We start from the raw sequence: 23,899 nt of genomic DNA, 5'->3' as shown, positions 1-23,899 counted from the left end.
AAAAGGACCAAATAGCCACTCATGACTTATAGGAGGAATATTCCTAATCTTTTCTATTGAACAATGACTCCTTTGGTAAACAGGTGCATTTGGGACGCATACACTTCAATATTCAAGGTAAATTTATTATCAAACTACATATATAGGCATCCATTAGTCTTGTGAGACCATGGATCTGCACTTTGGAAGATTTCCAGGGCACAGGCCTGGGCAAAGTTGTATGGAAGGCCAGCAGTTGCCCATGCTGCAAGTCTCCCCTCTCCACACCACCGATGTTGTCCAAGGGAAAGGCCGATACAGCTTGGCACCGGTGTCATCACAGGGCAATGTGTGGTTAAGTGTCTTGCTCAAGGACAGAACACGCTGCCTCAGCTAAGGCTCGAACTAACGACCTTCAGATCACTAGACCGACCCCTTAACCACTTGGCCACGAGCCAACACATCAAACCACATATATGTTACTATATATTAACAAGATTCATTTTCTTGCTGATATTTATGGGCATGAAAAGAAATACAATAGAATTTATGAAAAAAAACCTATACTAACGAAGACTGACAAACAATCAATATGCAAAAGAAGACAAATTGCACAATTAAAGTAATACCGAGAACATGAGTCATTCAGAGCCCTTGAAAGTCAGTTCTGTAGATCATAGTATCAGTTTACAGTGATTGTGATTGAAGTTATCCACACTGGCTTAGGATCTTGAGGGTAACGACTGTTCCTGAACCTGTTGGTGTGGAATCCAAAACTTAAGTATCTTCAGCCCAATGGTAGTAGCAAGAAGAGGGCATAGCCATGATAGTTCAAGCTCAGTTCATTGTTATTCAACTGTACACACGTATACCACCAAATGAAACAATATTCCTCTGAACCAAGGTGCACAACACAGTACATAAAACCTATACACATAACACATAAAGTACTATTACCACAGATAAATTAACAAATAATAAGGCGCATATAGGTTACAAGTTAAAAAGTAAACAGTATATGCTACTGGAGCTTCATACGTGATGAAAATTGGGTGGTGGCAGGGAGTCCAGTCGTCTCAGGGCCTGGTGGAAAGAAGATGTTTCTCATCCGCAACAGGAGAGTGGAGGTCTTTGAGGATATATGCTGCTTTCTTGTGGCAGCATTCCATATAAATATACTCAGTGATGGGGAGGCTTTTGCCTTTGATGGGCTGGGCTATATCCAACACATTCTGTAGCCTTTTTCATTCCTGGGCATTGGTGTTCCATATCGGGTCATGATGCATCAGTTTGGATACTCTCCACTGTGCATCTATAGAACTTTGTCAAAGTTTTTGTTGACATGCGGGATCTACACCAACTTTGAAAAAAGTAGATGGATGAATGAAGAAATTCTAAATCTGCTGATGGCTACTTTATACTTTATATTTTACACTTTATTGTCACCAAACAATTGGTACTAGAACGTGCAATCATCACAGCGATATTTGATTCTGCGCTTGATACTTCCTGGATTACAAATATTAAATATTAAAAATATTGGGATTATCATTGCCTTCGTAAAACACAAGGGGACCTTGGGCTGAAGCAAGGAGCAGTTGAAGATGTCAGCAAACACTGCAGCTAGCTCGCTTGCACAGACCCGGAGAGCCCATCCTGGGATGCCATCTGGGTCCATCACCTTCCTTGGATTTATCTTCAGGAAGGCCCTTCTAACGTCCTCCTCGGTGACGATGAATCTCGATGCCACCAGGTCCGGTTCATCCGGAGGGAGCGGGACTCTGCTCTTCTTTTCGAATCTTGCGTAGAATATGTTAAGTTCGTCAGGAAGAGAAGCGCCACAGTTATTGATATTCCCAGCTTTTTCCCATTGCTAGATTAGTGATGTTTAGGATTGGCGATCCAGGAAGCTACCTAACAAGTAACACGCGTACCCTGTTCTACAATACCAGTCTATATCATTGATAATTCAAGATTTAGTTTGTTGTAAGTTCTTTTTAAGTCAACATACTAATTTGTACAATACATTTAAAGCTGAAAATTTTAAATTAACATCTTCATACAAACTAAAATTTTCAGTATTTATTACTGACATTGATGGGCTTCACCAAAGTATGGCACACCTCAAGTTGCAAACCTCAAAGACGCCTCCCTCAACAACCCTACTGAGTGTTGAACTGTGGCACCCAAAATGCTATCAGATTTTTACTCTCTTTTATGGTACACTGTGGTACATAGATGCATGACAGGAGAAGAGCAAGGAGAGATGCACTTAACTGTCCAAACTACTATGGAAGTGAATGCGTTCCTTAACACTTCTACTGCTCATTGTTAAGTCCATGGCCAGTGGTGGGACTGAAATGTTCAAGAAGCTAGCATCCTCATTTCTTATCCTCATCATTACTTCTCATTCATGTCCTCTGTGATCAGATCTGTCTTGATTGTTTTAAATGGTAGGGCAGGTTTGACTGGTCTTCCCCTTGGGTTCTGCCACTGTTTCTTATATGCTTGTGGTCCATTCTGACTTACAAGTTCCAAATGGCTTAAACATACACCCTTTAGTTCCCTTCTGCAATGCAGCATTATCCGGGCCACACAATTCAGGTGCTGATAATCTGCAACCTGTGTAGAAGGAGCAAACAGACAGTGATGGCAGAGGAATACATCACCTAACTTAGCCGTGGCAACCATCGCTTCTGATACTGACACAGCAGCTAATTTCGAGGATAGCACAGAGGTGGGATCTAAACTGGATATGAATGTTTAGGGCAGTGTTTAAATTTAGCTCAGACGTCAGTAGGACAGGCCACATATTAGTTTTATTTTGTTCTGCAGAGGATTTCAATGTACCAGCCTTCACAGTAAGGCTGATGGTAATGTACGATGCAAGGATTAATGTTTTGTCCAACTGTAGGCATGCGTTCACTTCAAGGAGAACGGAGGAGTCTGACGACAACTTAACACAGGAGCCTGGACCCTTTCTTGCTTGTTTGGAAGTGAAGGACACATTTGTTTTCATACTTCAGGACTCAATCATGGTATAAAATCTCAAAGGTTTTAGTGTGCAAAAAGCAGAGGTTAACAAGGTTCTTGATTAGTGAGGGAACTGGGGATGCATTTGAGAGGGAAAATAATCAACAATGATCAGGCTGGCATGTAGCGTAGTGGTAGGCACAATGCTTTACAGTACAGGTAACCCAGATTCAATTCCCGCTGATGCCTGTAAGGAGTTGAACATTCTCCCCATGACCACGTGGGTTCCTCCAGGTGCTCCAGTTTCCTCCCACAGTCTAAAGTCGTACCAGCTTGTGGGTTAATTGGTCATTGTAAATTGTCCCATGGTTATTCTCAAATTAAACTGGGGGTTTTCTGGGCAGCATGTCTCAAAGGGCCAGAAGGCCTATTCCGTGCTGTATCTCAATAAATGAATAAATGAATGATCGAATTGTGAAACAGTCTGACTGGGCTGAAAGCAGTAATTCTGCTCTGATGTCTTATGGTCTAAAAACAGCAGCTATCTATCATCTAAGAGCAATAGTAGAATCTTAAATGACAGGCATGCAAATTCAGATCGGTGCCATCAAAGATTAGAGTATAGATTCCAACGACCTCTCCTTCAGCAGATTACTTGTGCTGCTATGCTGCTGGCTTCAGGGAAGATGTCTGATGTCTGGATAAGAGGATTGCAATCCCACTATTACCACTCCACCGGCAACCTCGCTGTTGACAGCTGACCCAAGCCACTACCAAGGAGGTATGGGCCACAGCAAATTGTTTGCTGCTGGAAACCACTAAATATTTGTAGATCTACACTGACAAACTAAAGAAAACAAACAAGAATTAACATTTAAGCAGTTACTTCCTTTAAAATGGGGTTTGTGATTAAGTGGAGCCCTGCTACTCATTGCATGTTCAGTCACGTATTATAAAAAGGAAAGTTAGCCAGAGCATTGAATTACGAAACGGAAGCATTGACATCAAATCAATGTTACACATTATGATCTCCGACAGGCTCTCGCTGCACATACACCAACCTTCAGCCAACAGAACAATTGCTGCAACATGCACAACTCCAGAGGATGTCATTTTAGATGCGGAAAGATCTGCAAAAATGGCAATTTCAATTATTCTGGCAAGGATAATGTTAACATACTGCACAATCACAGCAATCCTTTTGTGTGCAAGATTAAGAGCTAATAATGGAAAATTAACCAGAAGAGACTTACAAAACTTCCATTCCTTGACCATAATTTATTTTATAGTTTGATATTGCACATTAAGGCAGCACAGTGCTTTACAATACAGGCGACGCATACTGGGTTCAGTCCCTGACGCTGCCTGTAAGGAGTTTGTACATTCTCCCTGTGACTGTGGGGGCTTCTTCCGGGTTCACTGATTTCCTGCCACAGTCAAAAGACGTAGTGGCTGGTAGGCTAATGGGTCTTTGTAAATTGTCTCATGATTAGGTTAGGATTAAATCAGGGGATTTCTGGGTGGCGTTGCTCGAAGGGCTGGAAGGGCCTATTCTGTGCTGTATCCTCATAAATAAATAAATTCTATTCAAGTGATGATTTAATCACAATATACGTACTTATAAAAAGACAATGACTTCGGACTTTATTTTTACTTTGAGGTACAGCATGGTAACAGACCCATCTGGCCCAACAAGCGCACGCTACCCAATTTTACACATGGGACCAACCATCCTACGAATTCATAGATCTTTGGACTGTGGGAGGAAACGGGACGAGCTGGAGGAAACCCACGTGGTCATGGGGAAAACATACAAACTTCTTACAGGTAGAAGCAGAAATGAATGCTGTGCTGGCACTGTACTAATGTTATGCTAACCTATATGCTATAGGTTATTCCGAAACATCTTCGGTAATTTTTAACCATAATTATTCCATAAGAAATAGCTTTAATTGCAAATCAATATTTCAGGTTATTTATGATATAGAAGTAAAATATTGATGCTGTAAAGAATCCTCCCAAAAATAAATACTGAAATTCAAAGAGTACTCTTAAATTATATCCAAGATGTTTATGCTTCTAATTAATGAAAGATTCTTTTGGAAAATTAAATTAAATTAATGCAATTTTTGATATTATAATCTGGGAGGATCAAGTAAGAGGAGTGGGAATGCTTATCGAGTCTGCCACTGCATAACCAAATTGCCTGTAAGGATCTGAGGTTTAGGAGTGCAGTCCATCACAGGATCAGTGTCAGTCATCGGAAAAGACTCAATCTGTGAGCAGTCAGGGTTTTGTCATATTATCCTTTGGAGCGTTAATGGTTGTCTGGCCAAGTGTTCAACTCCTGCACCAGATGATCTCATTCATAAATGACCACACAGAAAATTAATGTGTTGTTCAAAGAATGTTTTTAAAATATTGAATATCTATTTTTCCTCCTTTTAATTAAAGCCAACATGACCTGTTTTCATGTTGTTGAAAAGAACACAAATGTGAAAACAATAACAATTGTGGCTATGTTAATGAGTAACAGAAGCTGAATTCAGAAGTGGAGGAAGATAGCATTCGCATAAGAACATATGTTACTAGATGTTAAACTGCATTCAAATATTTTATGTACATGATTATCTTTCCAAATGAATTATTACATGTGCTCAGTGTTACCATTATAGCAGTTATTTATAATAAGAAAATTAACATTCCCTTAAAATTCTTTAATTTACAAATTTTCTAAATACATCTATACAATGTGAATGTTGCTGAAAATAAATTTACTGTTCACTTTTAATTGCTCCATAAACTGAAGAGTCAGATAAACCTCAACCACATTGGTCAAACAGAGTAAACATGGCAGATTTCTTTCCCTGAAGGATATTAGAAGCTCTTTTAACAACAATCCGGTATTTCTATGACCACAATTAAAGAGTCCAGCTTTTCACTCCAGATTTAATTCATGACTTCAACTTAACTTCCTCAACTATCTTTTTAGGATTCAGACTCACGTCTTTGGATCAATCGGACCGGCTTCTGACATAGTCTAATTACAAATAAGAGAAAATCTGCAGATGCTGGAAATCCAAGCAACATACGCAAAATGCTGGAAGAACTCAGCAGGCCAGGCAGCATCTATGGAAAAGAGTACAGTCGATGTTTCTTTTCGAGACCCTTCATCAGGACTAGGGACAAATCAGAGTAAGAAGTTGGGGGGACAGGAGGAAGAAACACAAGGTGATAGGTGAAATGGAGGCAGGGAGGGGTCAAGATAAGAACTGGAAAGTTAATAGGTGAAAGGGATACAGGGCTGGAGTAAGGGGAATCTGATAGGAGAGGGCAGAAGGTCATGGAAGAAAGAAAAGGGGGAAGAACACCAGAGGGATGTGATTGGCAGGTAAGCACATCTTTCCCTCCCCCTCACCTTTTGCTTTCTGCAGGGATTGCTCCCTACGCAACTACCTTGTGCATTCATCCCACCTCACTGATCTCCCTCCTGGCACATATCCTTGCAAACAGAACAAGTGTTACACCTGCCATTACACCTTCTCACTCACTACCATTCGTGGCCCCAAACCAGGTGAGGCAACTTTTCACCTGTGAAGTTGGGGTCATCTACTGTATCCAGTGCTCCCAGTGTGGTGTCCTGTATATTGGTGAGACCCGACGTAGATTGGGAGACTGCTTCGCCGAGCACCTACACTCTGTCCACCAGGAAAGCAGCATTTTTCAATGGCCACCTATTTTAATTCCACTTCCTGTTCCAACGTCAGTCCATGGTCTCCTCTACTGTCATGATGAGGCCACACTTAGGTTGGAGGAACAACACCTTATATTCCAGCTGGGTGGCCTCTAACCTGGTGGCATGAACTTTGATTTCTTAAACTTTTGATAATGCCTTCACTATTCTTCATTCCCCTTTCCCTCTCTCAACTTATGTGCTTGCGGGTCCATCACCTCTCCCTTTTCCTTCTGCTATAGCCTTCTGTCCTCTCCTATCAGAATCCCCCCTCTCCAGCTTTGTATCTCTTTCACCTATCAACTTCTTAACTATTTACTTTACCCCTCTCCTCCCTCCCAGTTTCATCTATCACCTTGTGTTCCTCCCTCTCCTCCCCCCACCCTCTAACTCTGACTCCTCATCATTTTTTTTTCTGCAGCCCTGCTGATGGGTCTCAGCCCATAAACGTTGACTGCACCTTTTCCCACAGATGCTGCCTGGTCTGCTGAGTTCCTCCAGCATTTTGTGTGCATTTCCTGACTTAGTCTGATTGCTTAACCACCACACCACCAGACATCCGTCAGGCACACAGGTTTACTTTAACAATGAGAATTCCAAAAACACATTTCAATTAATGACATTCAACAAAGATTTGTTAAGGGCAAGTTGCTTCTAACAAGCTTGACTGAGCTTTTCAATAAAGTAGCAAACATTGGATGATTAGTTGTTGATGTTGTGTAGAAAGAAATAGGAGCACAGAATAGTAGGAAGCCATTAAGTCTCTTGAGCCTACTTAGTGAAGTACTCAGTTATGGGCAGCACAAATTGATTGGACTGTAAAATTAAGGTACCTATGACATCAGAAGAAAGAGAGAAGAGGGGAGAAAAGATCCAGTTGTGGAGATGATTTAACAGTGTGAGGCTGTAGAAAATTGTGGGGATCAAATGCCAAATGCTCTTTTCTGTGATTATTAGAAGGCATCAATTATAGTGATGACTGGGAGTGTTGACCGATAGGGAGTGAGGGCAGGGATTGGAAGTCATCACTGGCAATCAGGACGGATGGTCTATATACTGGCAGTATGTTTCTAGGGTTTGCTAGGGAGATTGCCCAAGATTGCTTGGGAAGATAATCAGAAAGGATTTGTTTGTTTGTTTGGTTTGTTTATTTATTTACTGTATATTTAGAGATACAGTGCAGAACAGACCCATCTGGCCCAACAAGCCGTGCCATTCAGCAACTCACTTATTTACCCCTGGCCTAATAACAGGACAACTTACAATGACCAATTAACCCACAAACCAGCATGTTTTTGGAACGTGGGAGGAAACCAGAGCACCCAGAGGAAGCCCATGTGCCCACAGGAAAGACGCACAAAGTTCTTTCAGACGCTGGCGGAATTGAATTACAGACAGCGACGCCCCAAGCTGTTGATTAATGATTGATGAGGGTTGATGATTGGATAGAACATTTGCACATTGTTTTGTGGGATGCTGCAGATGGGACTCAGAAATGAGATGATTGAGAATGTCGCTCGTCAAGGAACCATTTGGAGGGGAATATCTGGCTAAGTTAACAATATAGGCAGCCCTCAGGACATTCTCATGAGAGGGTAAAGCATGCAATTAGTAACAAAGAATATTTTAAGAACCAAACTGGAAGAAATTGGATACCCATGTGAACTATCAGTTCACAAACTAACAATCTCACTGTGCTTTTCGGAACAAGTTCTTCACCTGCCCCTGCACCTCCACCCTCACTACCATTCAGGGTCCCAAACAGGCCTTCCAGGTGAAGCAAAACCACCTCTGAGTCTGTTGGGGTCATATACTGTGTTCGGTGCTCCCGTTGTGGCCTACTGTATATCGGTGAGACCCAACATAGATTGGAAGACTGCTTCGTCATGCATCTACGCTCCATCTGCCAGAGCAAGTGGGATCTCCCAGTGGCCATCCATTTTAATTCCACTTCCCATTCCGATTCCAATATGTCCACCTGTGGCCTTCTCCACTGTTGGGATAAGGCCACACTTAGGTTGGAGGAACAACACCTTATATTCCGTTTAGGTAGCCTCCAACCTGATGGCATGAACATCAATTTCTCAAACTTCCAGTAATGCCTGCACCACCCCTCCCCTTCACAATTTCCCATCCCCTTGCCCCTCTCTCATTTTATCTCCTTGCCTGCCCATTGCCTCCCTCTGGTGCACCTCCCCCCTTCTTCTTTCTTCTATGGCCTTCTGTCTCTTTCACCAATCAACTTCCCAACTCCTTACTTCATCCTTCCCCCTCCAATTTTCACCTATCACCTGGAGTTTCTCTCTCCTCACCCCCCAGCTTTCAAATCGACTTCTTAGCTTTTTTTCTCCAGTCCTGCCGAACGGTTTCAGCCCAAGATGTCGACTGTACTTTTTTCCACAGATGCTGCCTGGTCGGCTGAGTTCCTCCAGCATTTTGTGTGAGAATCTCATTGAGCAGTTTTTTTAAGATTCATTTAGTGACATACAGAAACAGTGACTAAGAAGGTTAAGGCCTCTTTGTACGTACAGAAACCTGTCTGTAAAGTTTGTCATCTCGCAGTGAAGGAGAAAAGATTCTAACAATTTGTTGAATTTGCACTGAAGTGGGGTTTCAATATTAAGGAATTCTTTGTCTATAATTCAGTGATTCTGAAGCACCTTTTTTATTTAACACTTGCAAAGTAACTTTTACAATTACATTTTCTTCATCAGTTGATGATTAAGGAGAACATTACTTCAAAGCTAGAAATAATATTTGATACCTTGGTACTTCAAAGCTTTCTGGATTTATTAGAAGTCTAAAAACAGAACTAGAATATATCTACAATGTACCAATGCATTAATATGCCATAAAATGATTCATCATAAAAATAAAATCAATAAATTGCCACCACTGGAAATAATTTAGTGATGCGAACACTTTGAAGTTAACATAAAGCACCACATTGGATGTCAAAAAAATTCTAATGGGTTTAGCTTTCACATACATGCACAAAAATGCACACTGAAATATAATATTAATTTTTATATGGCATATAGAACATAATGTAGAACAGTACAGCACAGAAATAGGTTCTTCGGCCCACAATGTTGTGTCAGATGAATTAATTATATAGTCCATGAGCCAGTCTTCATCAGAGGATCTGAGGTGGAGGGGGTCAACAACTTCAAATTCCTCAGTGGTGCCATTTCAGAGGACCTGCCCTGGGTCCAGCACCTAACTGCAATTATGAAGAAAGCACGGCAGCAGCTCTATTTCCTTAGAAGTTTGCAAAAATTGGGAATGACATCTAAAACTTTGACAAACTTCTATCGATGTGTGGTGGGTGTATATTAACTGGCTGCATCATGGTCTGGTATGGAAACACCAATGTTCGTGAATGAAAAATTCTACAAAAATAGCGGATACAGCCCAGTCCTTCATGGGTAAAGCCCTCCCCACCATTAAGAACATCTACACAAAGCGTTATTGCAGGAAAGCAGCATGCATCATCAGTGCCCCCCACCACTCTGTTCATGACCTCCATCAGGACAGTGGTACAGGAGCATCAGGACTCAAACCAACAGTTTCAGGAATACTTATTACCCCTTCAGCAATTAAGCTTTTGAACCAAAGGGGATATCTTCACTTAACTTCACTTGTCCAATCACTGAAATGTTCCCTCAACCTATGGACTCACATTCAAGGACTCTTCATTGCATGTTCTCGATATTTATTGTTTATTTATTTATTATTATTATTTCTTTCTTTTAGCATTTGCACAGTCTGTTGTATTTTGTAAACTGGTTGAACGCCCAAGTTCATGTGGTCTTTCTTTGATTCAATTATGGTTATTTTTCTATTATGGGTTTATTGAGTATGCCCACAAGAAATGAATCTAAGGGTTGTATATGGTGGCATATATGTTGATAATACATTTACTTTGAACTTTTTGAAATTTGAAGTATGATATTAAGGATACATAAGAAATGACCGCTGCACATAACTAGGCAAACATGTAGCACAGGTTAAATAGCTTGTTTCTGTTGATGGATTGAAAGCAAGCTTGTTCTTGCAAATCAGTTTCTATTGTTTGCAGGTAAAATGAATTCTTGTTTATAATACTTCTGTATGATAGTGTCTTCATATGTTGATTTACTCATGACATCTTTAATGCTGCATTTAGGATGTGATCACACTTCATTATTGGTTTTCTATATATGTGAATGAACTTCTCAAGTTTCTGATTTCCTAATGCATTGCCCTGAGAAACTTCAACTTAAATTCCCAAAATAAATCACAAATCACATTTTTTTGTTTTGTAAAATAATTATGAGTGTTCATGTGTCTGTAAATATTACCACCCTTGTTCTGAGTGTGCTGCTATTGTAATCAACACTTCAATAAGAAAACTATTCTCTCACATTATCTCTTCAGTCTGCACCAGCATCAAGCAGCAAAGGTGCATGTAAAAAGAGTAATGTAGCCAGAGATTGGCAATAACCAAGGAAATGTAGATTTGTCATTTGTCATAATTCCATTATTTCATGCACAATGACACAATTAATGTGCCAAACTTGTGTTGGTCAGATCCTCGTGCTTCTCCCTCCTCCACACTCTCAATCAAGGTTCTTGTTGGAAATAACAACCACCCACAAAGCCCACCTCCACCATATTATGTACCAGTTTCAAGCAGGTTCTATGCTTTGTAGAGGTGTTTGCAATAAATGTCATAACTGTCAGGTAAACTGTTCAAAACATGGTTTCCTATTATTCTGCTGCAGTTATTCCATGAACATTTAATATTGAAACTTTGGGGTTAAGTTTTGCCTTACTGTCTCAACTTGAGTTACTGAAGGAAAAGGATGTCAGAAAATCTTAAGGAGATCAGCTGTGCTGCACTACCATTGGTTGTGGGCCCTGGCCTGTCATACTCTCAGGCCTGAAATTGTTGACCAAAGTTTGCCAGTTGTGAAAGAGAATGTAGAAACCTCACAGATGAGCTGGTTTTGAAATTTACAGTGCCACCAAGAAACAGAGTAAAAAGCTATCATGATGTGAAGCAACAGATAAGATAGTCTGAAAAGATTATCAAAAGTCCGGAGACGCTTCTAAAGGCAATATTTATATTTCAGATTTTCTACGGTGTTTTTCCCATATTTAAATTTTGGGTCCACACTAACTCTCAGAGCATTCCAATCCACAAAATGAATTTGTCTGTAAGATCTCCTTCTGTTAGGTAATGTACTTTAGGAGAACAAATCCTGGTTGGACATATAGTGTAAATTGCAAGGACTTGAACAGCATTGATGTACAGAGGAGCCTCTGGTTGCAGGTCCATAGTTCACTGAAAGTGACAATGAAGGTGGACAGGATAGTGAAGAAAGCAGTTGATGTGCTTGCTTCCATTGATTAAGGCTTTCACAATAAGAGCTGATGCATCACGTTACAGATGTACAAAACATTGATTGGATTGCATTTAGAGCATTGTGTACAGTTATGGTCACCAGACTATCAGAAGGTCATAGAAAGAGCGCAGAACAAATTTAGCAGGGTTTTTCCTGGAAAGGAGGACTATAATTATAAACAGAAATTATAAAGCCCGTGTTTTATTTTCACTGAAATATAGGAGCCTGTGTGGTGATGATACAGAGGTTTACCAAATTATGAGGACAACTGTGGGATAGATAGTTAGAAAGATTTTCAGAAGGCAGGGGAAATATAAAGCATTGGTTTGGGTGTGGTTTGTGTGTGGGGTGCATTGGTGGTGAGATTTAAAGGAGATCTGCAGGGTAAGTTTTTCACAAGATGGTAATGAATATTTGAAATAAGATGCCAGATGAGTTATTGGAGGGAAATACTATTACAGGATTTAACAGCTATTTGGATAGGAAAGGTGTAGTGGGATATGGGTCTACTGCAGATCATGGGATGAGCACAGATAGGTAACACAGGCATGAAGTGTTCCAAAAAGTCTGTTTCTGAGCTGGACTTTTGTATGATTCTATGACTGTGGCAAACTGTTTCCTCCAAATCTGGATTTCCAGGATAAATAATGCCAAGCTCTGTCCATCAATTATCATTCAGTCAGAGACGGTATGTGCACAGGGAGAGCATCATCCTGAAACCGGGCTACTTTTTCTTCGGTGACAGTGGACAAGCCTCCCTATTGGCATCATACGTAACAGTGGTTCAACTTCGGAAGCTGTGAAATGAATACTTCTGCTAATCTGGGGCTCAGTCACACACATCGGAGGCTTCTGCATTCCCAATGACTTATTATTCTTATTTGTACTATCTTTGAACAATAGTTACCGATGCCTTGAACACCATTTTGAAGTGAACTAATATTTACCCTTCAACAGTGAGTCGTTCTCCTCCCACTCACCTTAAGATCTTCACAAAGTGTTTCATTTGTACAATGCTGATTTTAGAGTTTTGAATAATTGTACAATTAAGGTTAGGCTGAAAATTCAATTTTGAACATCCTTTATATTCTTTACAGTATCTATTTATAAGTAATAAACGATGACCAAAAAAATCTGCAGATGTTGGACATCGAAAATAAAAAAGATAAAATTCAGGAAACATTCAGAAAGTCAGATAGCATCTGTAGAACGAGAAATCCAGAACTAATTACTTTTCCCACTTTCCAAGTGCTGATGAAGGGATTTTGAACAGAAACTTTAACTCTGTTTTTCTTCCCACAGTTGCAACATAACATGCTGAGTGTTTTGGAGGACTTATGTTTTAATTTCACATACCTTTCAGTGTCAAATTTTGTTCAATTATTCTCATGAGTAGCTTTTTGGAAAAGTTTCACTATGATAAAACTGCTTCTTAAAATTTTTCCCTTCAAGGTGCTACTTTCAATAAAGGACTTCCTGCATCAGTCACACTCCGGGTGTCTCTGTGTGGTGGGAAGGTGAAAGGGTGGAGTTGGTTGAACACTTGACTGATGGGGATTGGGAAGAACAAAACCAGTGTTTCATGTGTTAAACAGTGGGAAGATTTGAAATTAGAGTGGTCAGGAGCAGGAGAAACGGTGGAGGGGTGTGGGAGGGGGGCGTTATCACATCTTGGAGGAATACAGATCAGGAACTGAAGAATAAACTGAAGATAACATAGGTGGGTTGTTAGAGCAGGAACATGTTGTGTATTTAATATTTCAGTAGTGTTTGAGTTATATTGTAAATATATTGATAGATTAAACATTCTTGTTCATTTAGATAATTCATTATGGACTACATGCAAAAATAAATGAATTGCATATTCATGTAAGCTGTAATGAACTGTCCTTCCTTTTGATTCCGCTTATGAAACCGAAAGCATTCCGCAATCAACAATGGCTTCAGTGATACGTGCACAGCTTGCTTCAAATAAAAATGAAATTGAATACGTTATCCCAGACTCCTTTGTTTTCTACTTTATGACAACCTACCTATTGAAGCGTAAAAAAGTGCAGAAAGAAACAGTTGAGTAAAAAAAAAGCACAGCATTTTTTATTCTTTGGAGCAGCAAGTTTTCTTTGCAAAAATGGAAGCACAATCAGGTTAAAAAAGGCAGAACATGGAAGAATTTGTGGGTTCATAAACAATGAGTAATGGGTGATAATAATCATAAAAAAGAGCAGAAATAGCTGGCTACATTGGAAAGATTGAGGTGTTTGATTGCAAAAAATATAATTGGAATATGTATATGGAATGGATTGAGCAGACCTTTAAAGCAAATGGAATAGCCAATCAGAAACGTACATGTTTTGCCAAGTGCATTGGGTGGAAAAACATAGTTTGCTGAAGTGTTTGTCTGCTCCAACCAAACCAGTAGAAACAAACTTTGCTGATATTGTGAAAATAATGCAGAAACATTTAGAACTGAAGCCATTGTTGATTGCGGAATGCTTTCGGTTTCATAAGCGGAATCAAAAGGAAGGACAGTTCATTACAGCTTACATGGCTGAATTGAAGAAGTTATCTAGCATATTCAGTTCAATGGTGGGCACTGAGAGATTGTTTAATTTGTGAAATCTTACAAGAAAAATAGTTCCTAATTGAAGCACAACTTACATTTACAAGAACAGTTGAAATTGCTGTATCAATGGAAACAGCAGACAGAAACAGAATTGGGTTGCAGTCAGGAATGAAAGTGAATGTGAAAAAAATTACAATGTTTAAACAGAAACCGGCCTGGCCAAACAAATTGTTACCACTATGGCAGGAATTCACAAACACCGACCATTGCAGCTTTAAAGGAATCTTGCAGATTATGCCACAAAGTAGGATATAAAGTAGAATTTCAGACAGACAAAAATAAATGGACTGCATAGGGAACAGAGGAAGATAAAAAGTCAAATTGTAGTTTCAAAAAGAGCGGTAATCTGCTGCTGATGAAAAACCTGATAATGATGAGAGTGACACCTGACTAAATAACCTTGAGATTTACAATGTGAAAGCAAACAGTAGACACGCACAATGGCTTACACCAGAAGTGAAAGGCAAATCAATTGAAATGGAATTGGACATTGGCTCGGTTGTTTCAATCATTCCACAAAATGAGTTTGAATGAGGTTTCAATGATACTGAGCTGAAGCTTGCAGATGTCAAACTAACAAGTTATACTGGAGAAAAGATAACTCCTGTGGGAATGACTTTCATAGCAGTGAAATATAACAAGCAACATTGGGCGTGTATGTGATAAAAACAGGAAGGCCAGCTTTGTTGGGATGTGAGTGACTGAGAAAACTACAACCTGATCTGAGATCCATTCACTATTTGCAGGCCACATTGCCTGCAATGAAGCCAACTGAAAGCAAATTGAAAAAGGTACTGGATGATGCCACATCTCTCCATGCTGTACACCAAAAACTGTTCCCCAACAGAGGACAAACGGGTGTTGGTGCCAACCTCTGCTCCTTTGGTTGGAAAGTATATTTGACCAAGGAAGAACTATGCTGCTCAGAGAAATCGTGAAAGTGACGAAAGCAGTCGTCCAACTTTTGTAGGCAACCTATCTAAAAAAGCTTCTGGTAAGTTAATCAGGTAGCTACTTGCAAAATATGGCTCGGTTTTAAGCTGGAAGAGAGTTCAAGGAGCTGCAGGAAAGTTACAAGCATTCGGTCTTTATGAGTATAAAGAACAAGAATCTTCTCTTCATGCTTTAGCTTATTGCATGAACTTCAAATGGGTGACAAAAAAGCTTGCAAAAGTAAATGCAAAGACTAAAGTCCAGCTGGCCAAAAAGAAAAGAGTCAATGAAGAAACAAAAACAGAAGATTCATCAGATGAAATTATGAATGAGGAAACTAAAGGTGAGATCAGATCACAAAAGGAACAATAGAAGGATTAATTAGAGAATACTCCAGTGAACTAAATGCACCTTCTCAAGATCAAGATGCACCTCCTGGAAAGAAGCAAAAGGAAAAGGATGTCATAAGTTCTATGGAAATAGAAGATGATAAATGAGACTTCATTTCTTGAGAAATCAACAAATTCGGAGATACAAGAAACTAGAAGAAAAAGGTGAGAAAAAGAAAGAAGAGTAATTGAAAATGTGAGAACAAGGATTGAAGTAAATCCAGAGAAAAAAACTGAGAAAAGGAGAAGAAATGTGTCCAGAGCTGTCACAGATACTTCCTGCAGTCTCAGAGTCAACTCCTACAACTACAATGGATGAGGACCCAGAAGCTGAGATTGTTTTCACAGCCACCAGTCTCACTTGCCAAGTAGAGTGACTCCCCTGTTCAGGAAAGACATTATCCCACAAGAGTAACCAATCTCCACAGTGATTAAATCATTAGGCCTGAATGGGATAATTTAAAATTTACTGTGCTGTGGATGTCTGTATTTAGTAGTTGCATCATATAATATATTGTGTGTATAGCTAAGATGCATTCTTTACTGAGTTGGAGTTTATAGCTAAGCAGATAGGAATGTTGTATATTTAATACTTCAGTAGTATGTGAGTAATATTGTAAATATATTGTTTGATTAAGCATTTGTGTTCATATTTGGTTATATGTAAAAAATAGTGAATTCCATATGTCATGACAGGACCACGTGATACATAAGAACATAAGAAGCAGGAGCAGGAGTAGGCCATCTGGCCTTTTGAGCCTGGTTTGCCATTGAATAAGATCATGGCTGATCTGGTCATGGACTCATCTCCACCTACCTGCCTTTTCCCATAACTTTTAATTCCCCTACTATGCAGAGATCTATCCAACCTTGTCTTAAATATATTTACTGAGGTAGCATCTACTGCTTCATTGGGCAGAGAATTCCACAGGTTCACCACTCTCTGGGAAAAGCAGTTCCTCCTCATCTCCATCCCAATTCTACTCTCCCAAACCTTGAGGTTATGTCCCCTTGTTCTAGTCTCACCTACCAGTGGAAACAACTTTCCTCCCCCTATCTTATCTATCACTTTCAAAATTTTGTATGTTTCTATAAAATCTCCTCTCATTCTTCTGAATTCCAGTGAGTACAGTCCCAGGCAACTTAATCTCCCCTCATATTCTAACCTCCTCATCTCTAGAATCAATCTGGCGAACGTCCTCTGCACTGCCTCCAAAACGAGTGTATCCTTCCTCAAATAAGGAGACCAGTACGTGAGTGGCTCACTTAAAGTAAGCATGAACTTAGTTGCATTATTTCAGACTCACTTATTTTTATTTAGTTTTTGTGTTTTGGAGTTACAAAACAGAACAGGACCTGTGTGCCAAGGATTTTATATACCTCAGAAATTCTTAAGTTGGTGCTATGGGAATAAGACCAAGATGCGTAAAAAATTCCCCAGACTCTATATTCCAAGCTCCAGCAATGACCATAAACCATTAGATCATAAGACATAGGAGCAGAATTAGGCCTTTCAGCCCATCGAGTCTGGTCCACAATTCCATCATGGCTGATGACAATGCTCCAAAAGGGAAGAATATCATCATGTCAGATGTTTGTATGCCATTTGTATCAGGTTATGCAGGCATGATACATCCATGTGACAAAAACTGACCTGAAAATGGCTATTATCATGCTTCCTTCAAGGAAAAAATGATTTTCAGTTACATAACCCTGATAAAATTGGAGTGCAATGAGATTTTTGTACAGCTATATGGATGCAAACTGCTGTTGCATTTATTTGTCCTGCAAGTTAACTGATAGATCATGTTCATTTTTCACACCAAAGAGCCATTCCTACTTTTAACAGTTGGACACTCAACATTGAGCCTTAAGGTCATGGTACAAATTCCAAGCAGAGCCATAATTACCTAATCTAGTCTGGCATTTCAGAGCAGTACTGTGGTAATGCCATTTCTTAGACAAGGTGATAAATCTGCCTGTTCAAGTGGTTGCATGAAATCCCATGGTACTATTTGAAACAAAGGCAGTGACCTAAGTGAGGGGATACTGATTTCTTAATCAATATCACCGGAAAAGGGAAAAAAAACTATTGAGCCAGTATTTACCGCAACCAGCAAGAATGAGGAATCCACCACTCATTACATTTGTTCTTGCTAGAAGAATTTTTGTGAGCTTTCGCAAAGCAAATTGTTGAAAGGATGAGACTGAAACAGCACAGTCTTCTCTGCAAATCGTTTAGGACATCCAGAAACAAAGCATTCAGCAAAATACTTCCTCAAGACTTCAGAATTACCAATGAGTAGCGCAGTCTGAAGTGGAAAGTACAGGTAAACTAGTAAATATGAGTAAACAGATACAAAGAGAAAGTGAAAATAAATGTTGGTTTATGACACTATCTCTTTCAACAATCTCAAACAATTTGAAGGAATGAGACTACTACATGTAAAATTGAATGTTCAGTATCGGTCTTTTTTAACAGTAAAACATAATAAGGAGTTCAGAGTTTAATTAAGTTGAAATGAGACACGCTCTAATTTCTTTGACCAACTTAATTTACATTCTTGATGTACATCTGGCATTTCATGCTATTAATGCTTTTGCACATGAATCTAGACAGCAAAGTTATAGCTTTGAAATATGATCTTGGGAGATAATGCAGACACAATGTGAGTTTCATTCTGGGTCATCCAGGGAAATTCAGGCATGCAGTGTGGTGTCAAATGGCATTTTAGGTAAGTCAGTAACTTTCAAATGCAGTTAGATAACCCTGATCATTCAGTCGTTCCTCTAGAAGCAGATCTTCACTAAAGCTTGCTTCTGCAAAATCTGATAAGCACGATCCAGAGCAGTACTGGAAAGTTGACTTATTATAGTCCTTTTTATAGACTATGATTATTTGACTCTCCTTCAGGTTCCAACACACCAACCCTTAACACAGACTCATGACCCTTGCTTGCCCTTCACCCATTAAACTAAACCATCCTCAGAAACATATTTGCCCCTCCAACAACTGAACTCTCCCAAACACTGAAATCCTACCCTTCCCACCACTGAACCTCCCCTTCTCCTAAACCTAACCCTTTCTTTTGTGATCCAGTGAACTGCAGTCTGTATGAGCACATGCACATTGGTGATGTTGGCTTGCATCAGCACAGAGTGCTGAAAAAGTTGAAGCTGCTGCAGAAATGCAAGTTCTCCCTACTTTCACTTTTATATCAGATCTGAATTACTGAAATGAACCATCAGGAATATTCTGGAATTTTGTTTGGTAACATAGAAGAACATATCAAAAATACACAAGTATAATTGATAACAGGTTGTAGGAATACAGAGTCTAATTTTAATTTATTAATTACATAGAACCATTACTGGCATGTTAGCATTTATTTTTATCCCAAATTAATTACTGCACTGAGAGGCTTGTCAACAAATTTTAGCAGCAAATAAGAGTCAACCATCTTGCTCTGGTTTGGAGGTCATATATAGGCCAGATTGGTTAAGCAGAAGCAAACTTCCTTTCCTGAAGTATTTTAGTAGGTCAGACGTGTTTTTATTGTCAAGAAGATTTTTATGACGGTTTCATGGATGACGATATTGATACGAGATTTAAAGTCAATTTCTTTCCATTACCTGTATTTACATCCTCAGCTACCACAAGGGAAATTTGACCTCACCTCCCTGAATCAATGGCCTTTTCCTAATGGATGTTATTCCAGTAACAACCACTATGCTGCTGCTAATATCATTTCACACTCTCGGAACTTCAAGCGTATCACCCAGCAAGGAACAACCTGATGTTAAATGGCTCCAAGCAGGAACCTTTGCACGAAATGATGACAACACAAAATGGTATCAGGAGTAGACCATTTAACCCTCAAAAATGTTTGTCCATTTAGTGACTGATTTGCAAACTTAGGACACATATGTCTCTTGTTCCATGGTAGTGAAGAACATAGAATCCCGTTTTAGGATTTTACTGTATTACTAGATTATCCAATTCTTTATTGTGCTCATACAGTAGTAGAATAAAGCGTGCTGGCAGAAGGGAAGAAAATACAGGTGTATATGTGTTTGCGCAAGTGCAACACACACACACAGATGCAGACATAACATTAAAACATGCTTTGTTTATCCTGTTTCCTTCTTTGATTGTTTGGAAAATTAACTGGCATGCCTAGCACATTCAGATCTGTACAGATCAAATGAAATAATTTTCATGTTTAAAACCAAATGCCAAAATAATTTGTTCACAATCATTTTAGAGAAGAATTACAAGAAATTGGTTGGCTTTGCATTGGCCTGCTCCATAATTTCTTTCCAAGACTCCACATACACACTTGTCTCAATTTATCCTACACCTACTTGCAGCCAAGTACTCCCAACCCAGAGTCCCACTCATGCTTTCATGGACACATACTCAAACCAACTGGCCATCTTCCCACTCGCTCACTTCCACTCTGACTGATAGACTGATCTCATTTTCACATTGTTCACATGTTTCTTTCTAATATTTGTGAGGAATTTTAAAGTACAGAGCAATGCAAATCATTAGCATGGTGTAACCACCTATCGTGTAAAATAATTGACGTGTGCATTACCACGATATTTATTGAAACCAGCCACTCCTCTGATGAATTGGGAATGCTGAACAGTTCCTGGCATCGGGCTGATTTTGTTCTTACTGGTTTTGGTTTAACATCCCCCAACACAGGATTCTGTAAAGAGTAGTTCATAATTAATGAACTCGATTGATTTTCTTTTAAATAATTCAGTAAGCTGTTGGACTACAGAATGTTCACGTATAGTGGTGCGGTTAGATAGAGTTGCTGTCTCACAGCTACAGTTCAATCCCAATCTTGGAAACTGTCTGTGTGAAGTTTGTATATTCTCCTTGTCACTGCATATTTTTCTCCAGATAGGCCAGCATCCTCCTATGTCCCGAGTGTTAGTTGTTAATTGGCAACTGTAAAGTGGCCCTGATGTGTAGTTGAGTGGTGGTAGCCAGGGAGCTCATGGGAATCTGCAAAAAAACAAGTCAGCAGGGAAAGGGATAGACGGGGACTTGTTGCTCTGAGCATGCTTCTTTTGTGTCAGATAATTATGTGGACATCCAGAAGACATCCATAACTAGAGAAGGAGCATTAAGGATGACATTTCAAATCTGTGCATTAGATGCTCACAGAACTCAAAACAAGTGATTCTCTCTATAAATGGTTCTCAATTAAAACAGGCACTCTTGCCTCATTGGCGGTTTCCAAATTGTCCTTTTTAGCCATATAAGAACACAAATACTGGAGTAGAAGAAAAACATCCTTATTTCCAAGAGACTGCTTAAGAAGAAGAACAACTGAATATGGAATAACGATAATAATCAAGATAATAAGATGAATTTATAGTGGGAAACTACTGTACCACAGCTGTCTGTGGAGTCTAGGTCAATGGGACACAGTCTAAGATTCAGGGTCAAGTCTTTCATGAGTGCTTAGTAAACATTTCTGCACATAGATAGTGTTAGAAATTTGAAACTGTCTTCTGCAAATGGCTAATAATGCTCAGTAAAACATTTTCAGATCGATAGAGATTTGGTAATCTAAGGTATTAGATTACTGAAAATCTATTATTCTTATTCTTACATTTAAAACTAACACTTTCGGGAAAAGTTAGTTTATTGGTGTTATGTCATAAGCCAGTCATGATATTAAATAGTGGAAGAGTCTTAAGTTTCAATATTCTGAAGATCTGATTCAAAGCTGTATATATTGTGGATTATGTAGGTCGTTGACTGAGGAACTTGTTATCTGTTAGTGCTGGGGTACTTTATCTGCCCATTCAGTGCTGTCATATTAACACAGCTAAAACACTAGCTACTTAATTCTTATGGAAATCAAATACATTGAGGCAATGGTAATGTAATATGCAGATCATGTTGTATGGTTGTAGTATGCACATTACAGCAGCCAATAATTGGAAAATTCTCATAAGAAACTCATGAGATTCTTCAAAGAGAAGAGCTAAAGAAAGAATTACTTGAAAATAGTTTTTCCTCAACTTCTATGAGAATTACTGAAGAAAAAAATACAGAAAGAACCAACTTATATGTTTTTTTGCATAGATTGAGATATTCCAAGCCACAGATTGATAACTAATACCATTGAATTTTATCAGTGAAAAATCCCACTAAAAACTATACTGTAAATATGCAGTTTATCTAGTTTTGTACAATGTGTTTGTCCTATCCTTAATTACTATCCTAAAATCTTCTCCTTCCGGAATAAACAATGGGTCTTCTGACTGTGTAGCACTCCCTCACTGCTGCATTTAAACGCCGGTCCACATTTTCTACTCAAGCTTGAGTCCATTATCTTCTTACTCAGAGGTAAAAGTATTTTAAATTGAACAGTTCATTTCAGTTTAGACATCAATTTATACTATATTTCTTACAAACGAGGAAAAATTTTATATAATCTTTAATGAAAATAAGGTTTTGAAATCTATCAAAATAGAACACGAATGTTTTAAAATTGAATTGCTGTAGGAACAGATCTTCGGTAAAACCTATCCATTTTTGTGCTTGTCCATTGATAAGAAGAATCACATGATTTGGGATGCCAATCAAAAATCCACTGCAAAAACAGTGAAGGGAAGTGTATATCATCAATATAAATTACAGTTGCAAAGGGAATTGATTTGATGGTGACCTGACTCACAGAATGTCTATTATAAGGTTTAAGGTAAAAATAAACTGTTAAATGATTCCTGTTTACATATTTAAAATAATGATATTCTAATCATATCAACACCTACTACATAATTTTAAGATAGAAGTAATGCTGTGAAGAAAACGAAACAGCTTAGAAAGGGAAGGTTCTGCCTGTACAATTACATATCATTATCCCACATTTTACAGCAAATTGTACACTTCTATACAATCAAGGGTTATAAAGGGCCAATTTCAATTAACTAGCACAAAAGAAAGATAGCGATTAGCTGAAGTTCAACTGCACTAACATCCAAAAATTTCCTGATAAGAAAAATGATACTTTGATTTTCTTTATCAGGTCTCTGGTACTGTTATTGTCAAGAACAGTTGTCTTAATCCATTACAGGGTCTCAACACCAGCCTTAATTGCATACTTCTTGCTTTTAAAGCAAACTCACCCCACCGGACTGTTAGTTCTTGTAAGATTTGAGCTGGTTATTCACAAGGAGGAGTGAGTAGCAAGTGATTTGCTCCAAAGCCATGCAAAATAAAAAAAAGCTTCAAGAAACACGTCGATTGTAAATGCAGAGAGAATGGAAAAGGGATAGAAAATTAGTAATCCAGCAGCCAGCCTCCTTTACTGTCATTAATCATGCTGCTTCTCAGAACTACAATGGAAGCTTATGGAAGGGTGGGGATCTTACACTATTGGTTGACTCAGCTCTTTCCAATATAAGCCAGCCAATCCTTTTGCCTCGAGATATAAATAACTGGGAAGCAGTAACAAAATATAAAAGATGAAGAATCCCAATTGCAGATTGAAGCAGTATTCAGTCTGAATAATACACTGTAAACTTTATTTGAGTTGACTTCTGATGTGAACCGCTTGCAAGAGGGTCACTGATCGCTGAATAATTCCACCCCCAAATCACACCATAATCGAATTGCAGCCTATTTCCCCTACTATAATGAAAAAGGCAACCTAAATAATGCAGGTAATGTCGCTGGTCTCTCTTCAACTGTTGTACATTATTACTGATGACTGCTATCCTCCATTTCTGCTGTACTGTAACAATGAATATATTTCACAGTTCACTTGGTTTACTGTGTGGGTGGTATGGAATAGACACCTCCACGCAACAAAATGAAATATAAAAATGCAGGCTTTTTAACTGA

General features: G+C 38.9%; 1 protein-coding gene across 1 annotated transcript in view; it reads right to left on the bottom strand.

The window, feature by feature from the left end:
• rbfox1 (RNA binding fox-1 homolog 1) overlaps positions 1-23,216 on the bottom strand; it is a 412,559-nt gene extending 389,343 nt beyond the window's left edge. The window contains exon 1 of the mRNA XM_072268735.1: positions 23,182-23,216. The gene's annotated coding sequence lies outside the window, so the exon portion shown is untranslated. The remainder of the gene's footprint in view (positions 1-23,181) is intronic.
• Between the last annotated feature and the right edge of the window lie 683 nt (positions 23,217-23,899).

This window comes from Mobula birostris, chromosome 9, assembly GCF_030028105.1.
Source record: "Mobula birostris isolate sMobBir1 chromosome 9, sMobBir1.hap1, whole genome shotgun sequence".
NCBI lineage: Eukaryota > Metazoa > Chordata > Chondrichthyes > Myliobatiformes > Myliobatidae > Mobula > Mobula birostris.
This window is presented reverse-complemented; position numbering and strand designations above follow the sequence as displayed.